The following is a 5,000-nucleotide window of genomic DNA, read 5'->3' as shown; positions in this document are numbered from 1 at the left end:
CGAGTCATAGGAAGTGCCGTGTTGCGCTGGTGGGGCCGTGCCCGCCAACAGCCTTCAGTGGTCGGATACCACGTTTGCAAGCTCCCCGCTGGAATGGGGACTTAGAAGAAATGAGGGGAAAATTCCCCCGGAGCTCCGTGCCTGAGGGCGGGCTGTGAGCCGCGCCGCGTCCGCCAACAGCCTTCCATGGTCGGACACCATTGTTCGCAAGTTGCCCGCTGGAATGGGCACATAGAAGAAATTTCGAGGATAACATCCACCAGAGCGCCAGGGCGGCCGTTATTGCAGTATGCGTCCGCCTGGCAGCTCTCTTCCGCGGGAACCATTGGGCAATTTCTTTCACGGAGGTGGACATAGAAGAATTTTTGTTTCTAAAAACGTGGTTCCTAAAAATGTGCCCCAGGTGTTTTGGAAAACCCGGGTAAACCTGGGAAGTAGGCAAATGACCCTCTGACTAGGGGGAAAAACGTTTGCCTACTGCAGCGCCCCTAATGCAATTCGGCGGAACTGCAACGCCCCTGGTCGCCTAAACGCTACCCCTGGTCGCCTAAACCTCACCCCTGGTCGCCTAAACCTCACCCCTGGTCGCCTAAAAGTCACCCCTGGTCGCCTAAATTGTCAACCCCTGGTCACCTAAATTGTCAACCCCTGGTCGCCTAAAGGGGACTTAGAAGAAATGAGGGGGCAAATTCCCCCGGAGCTCCGTGCCTGAGGGCGGGCTGTGAGCCGCGCCGCGTCCGCCAACAGCCTTCAGTGGTCGGATACAATGTTTGAAAGGTCCCCGCTGGAAAGGGGACTTAGAAGAAATGAGGCAAATTTCCCCGGAGCTCCGTGCCTGAGGGCGGGCTGTGAGCCGCGCCGCGTCCGCCAACAGCCTTCAGTGGTCGGATACAATGTTTGAAAGGTCCCCGCTGGAAAGGGGACTTAGAAGAAATGAGGCAAATTTCCCCGGAGCTCCGTGCCTGAGTGCGGGCTGTGAGCCGCGCCGCGCCCGCCAACAGCCTTCAGTGGTCGGATACAATGTTTGAAAGTTCCCCGCTGGAAAGGGGACTTAGAAGAAATGAGGCAAATTTCCCCGGAGCTCCGTGCCTGAGGGCGGGCTGTGAGCCGCGCCGCGTCCGCCAACAGCCTTCAGTGGTCGGATACAATGTTTGAAAGGTCCCCGCTGGAAAGGGGACTTAGAAGAAATGAGGCAAATTTCCCCGGAGCTCCGTGCCTGAGGGCGGGCTGTGAGCCGCGCCGCGCCCGCCAACAGCCTTCAGTGGTCGGATACAATGTTTCAAAGTTCCCCGCTGGAAAGGGGACTTAGAAGAAATGAGGCAAATTCACCCGGAGCTCCGTGCCCGAGGGCCGGCTATGAGCCGCGCCGTGCCCGCCAACAGCCTTCCACGGTCGGATACAATGTTTCAAAGTTCCCCGCTGGAAAGGGGACTTAGAAGGAATTTGTCAAATTCACCCGGAGCTCCGTGCCTGAGGGCCGGCTATGAGCCGCGCCGTGCCCGCCAACAGCCTTCCTTTGGTCGGATACAATGTTTCAAAGTTCCCCGCTGGAAAGGGGACTTAGAAGAAATGAGGCAAATTTCACCGGAGCTCCGTGCCTGAGGGCGGGCTGTGAGCCGCGCCGCGCCCGCCAACAGCCTTCCTTTGGTCGGATACAATGTTTGAAAGTTCCCCGCTGGAAAGGGGACTTAGAAGAAATGAGGCAAATTTCCCCGGAGCTCCGTGCCTGATGGCGGGCTGTGAGCCGCGCCGCGCCCGCCAACAGCCTTCAGTGGTCGGATACAATGTTTGAAAGTTCCCCGCTGGAAAGGGGACTTAGAAGAATTGAGTAAAATTCACCCGGAGCTCCGTGCCCGAGGGCCGGCTATGAGCCGCGCCGCGCCCGCCAACAGCCTTCCTTTGGTCGGATACAATGTTTCAAAGTTCCCCGCTGGAAAGGGGACTTAGAAGAAATTTGTGAAAATTCACCCGGAGCTCCGTGCCTGAGGGCCGGCTATGAGCCGCGCCGTGCCCGCCAACAGCCTTCCACGGTCGGATACAATGTTTCAAAGTTCCCCGCTGGAAAGGGGACTTAGAAGAAATTTGTGAAAATTCACCCGGAGCTCCGTGCCCGAGGGCCGGCTATGAGCCCCGCCGTGCCCGCCAACAGCCTTCCACGGTCGGATACAATGTTTCAAAGTTCCCCGCTGGAAAGGGGACTTAGAAGAAATTTGTGAAAATTCACCCGGAGCTCCGTGCCTGAGGGCCGGCTATGAGCCGCGCCGTGCCCGCCAACAGCCTTCCTTTGGTCGGATACAATGTTTCAAAGTTCCCCGCTGGAAAGGGGACTTAGAAGAAATTTGTAAAATTCACCCGGAGCTCCGTGCCCGAGGGCCGGCTATGAGCCCCGCCGTGCCCGCCAACAGCCTTCCACGGTCGGATACAATGTTTCAAAGTTCCCCGCTGGAAAGGGGACTTAGAAGAAATTTGTAAAATTCACCCGGAGCTCCGTGCCTGAGGGCCGGCTATGAGCCGCGCCGTGCCCGCCAACAGCCTTCCACGGTCGGATACAATGTTTCAAAGTTCCCCGCTGGAAAGGGGACTTAGAAGAAATTTGTGAAAATTCACCCGGAGCTCCGTGCCCGAGGGCCGGCTATGAGCCGCGCCGTGCCCGCCAACAGCCTTCCACGGTCGGATACAATGTTTCAAAGTTCCCCGCTGGAAAGGGGACTTAGAAGAAATTTGTGAAAATTCACCCGGAGCTCCGTGCCTGAGGGCCGGCTATGAGCCGCGCCGTGCCCGCCAACAGCCTTCCACGGTCGGATACAATGTTTCAAAGTTCCCCGCTGGAAAGGGGACTTAGAAGAAATTTGTGAAAATTCACCCGGAGCTCCGTGCCTGAGGGCCGGCTATGAGCCGCGCCGTGCCCGCCAACAGCCTTCCACGGTCGGATACAATGTTTCAAAGTTCCCCGCTGGAAAGGGGACTTAGAAGAAATTTGTGAAAATTCACCCGGAGCTCCGTGCCTGAGGGCCGGCTATGAGCCGCGCCGTGCCCGCCAACAGCCTTCCACGGTCGGATACAATGTTTCAAAGTTCCCCGCTGGAAAGGGGACTTAGAAGAAATTTGTAAAATTCACCCGGAGCTCCGTGCCCGAGGGCCGGCTATGAGCCGCGCCGTGCCCGCCAACAGCCTTCCACGGTCGGATACAATGTTTCATAGTTCCCCGCTGGAAAGGGGACTTAGAAGAAATTTGTGAAAATTCACCCGGAGCTCCGTGCCCGAGGGCCGGCTATGAGCCGCGCCGTGCCCGCCAACAGCCTTCCACGGTCGGATACAATGTTTCAAAGTTCCCCGCTGGAAAGGGGACTTAGAAGAAATTAGGCAACTTTCCCCGGAGCTCCATGCCTGAGTGCGGGCTGTTTGCCGCGCCGTGCCCGCCAACAGCCTTCAGTGGTCGGATACAATGTTTCAAAGTTCCCCGCTGGAAAGGGGACTTAGAAGAAATTATGAATATTTTTGTTTCTAAAAACGTGATCCCTGAAAATGTGCCCCAGGTGTTTTGGAAAACCCGGGTAAACCTGGGAAGTAGGCAAATGACCCTCTGACTAGGGGGGAAGAACGTTTGCCTACTGCAGCGCCCCTAATGCAATTCGGCGGAACTGCAACGCCCCTGGTCGCCTAAACGCTACCCCTGGTCGCCTAAAAGCTACCCCTGGTCGCCTAAAAGCTACCCCTGGTCGCCTAAAAGCTACCCCTGGTCGCCTAAACGCTACCCCTGGTCGCCTAAACGCTACCCCTGGTCGCCTAAACGCTTCCCCTGGTCACCTAAACGCTACCCCTGGTCGCCTAAACGCTACCCCTGGTCGCCTAACTGACCCCTCGTGTGTGGGGATCAACGTTTGCCTACTAGGGCGTCCTCCGGCGGCCTCTCGGCAGTACTGCAGGCCCATTTTAGCCGAGCCCATTGAAATGAATGGGGGAATTTTATACGTTTTTGCCTTTTTTTTCCCCCTCGTTCTTTTTGTATTTATTCATTTATTTCAACTTTTACCGACTCAACCGCCCTCCGGCGTGCCCTCGGCGGTCCCGCAAGCCCAATTCGGCCGAGCCCATTGAAATGAATGGGGGAATTTTATACGTTTTTGCCTTTTTTTTCCCCCCCTCGTCCTTTTTGTATTTATTCATTTATTTCAACTTTTACCGACTCAACCGCCCTCCGGCGTGCCCTCGGCGGTCCCGCAAGCCCAATTCGGCCGAGCCCATTGAAATGAATGGGGGAATTTTATACGTTTTTGCCTTTTTTTTCCCCCCCCTCGTCCTTTTTGTATTTATTCATTTATTTCAACTTTTACCGACTCAACCGCCCTCCGGCGTGCCCTCGGCGGTCCCGCAAGCCCAATTCGGCCGAGCCCATTGAAATGAATGGGGGAATTTTATACGTTTTTGCCTTTTTTTTCCCCCCCTCGTCCTTTTTGTATTTATTTACTTATTTCAACCTTTACCGACTTAGGGGCCGCTTTGCACCGCCTGTGCCCGGGGAAGGTGCTCCTATTCGGGCCAAGTGTGACACACGCCCGCCCTCCTCCTCCGGAGCTTCCATTAGGGTAGACTTAGGGGCCGCTTGGCACCGCCTGTGCCCGGGGAAGGTGCTCATATTCGGCTTCACTGTCAGGCAGCATGCACTCCTCCTCCGGAGCTTCCATTTGGGCAAACTTAGGGGCCGCTTGGCACCGCCCGTGCCCGGGGAAGGTGCTCCTATTCGGGCCAAGTGTGACACACGCCCGCACTCCTCCTCCGGAGCTTCCATTTGGGCAAACTTAGGGGCCGCTTGGCACCGCCTGTGCCCGGGGAAGGTGCTCATATTCGGCTTCACTGTCACACAGCATGCACTCCTCCTCCGGAGCTTCCATAAGGGCAAACTTAGGGGCCGCTTGGCACCGCCTGTGCCCGGGGAAGGTGCTCATATTCGGCTTCACTGTCACACAGCGTGCACTCCTCCTCCGGAGCTTCCATAAGGG

The sequence above is a fragment of the Idiotropiscis lumnitzeri genome, unplaced genomic scaffold (genome assembly GCF_059441095.1).
Source record: "Idiotropiscis lumnitzeri isolate Australia: NSW breed Sydney's pygmy pipehorse unplaced genomic scaffold, RoL_Ilum_1.0 HiC_scaffold_268, whole genome shotgun sequence".
NCBI classification, from domain to species: domain Eukaryota; kingdom Metazoa; phylum Chordata; class Actinopteri; order Syngnathiformes; family Syngnathidae; genus Idiotropiscis; species Idiotropiscis lumnitzeri.
The sequence above is the reverse complement of the archived record's forward strand: the minus strand, read 5'-3'. Positions refer to the sequence as shown.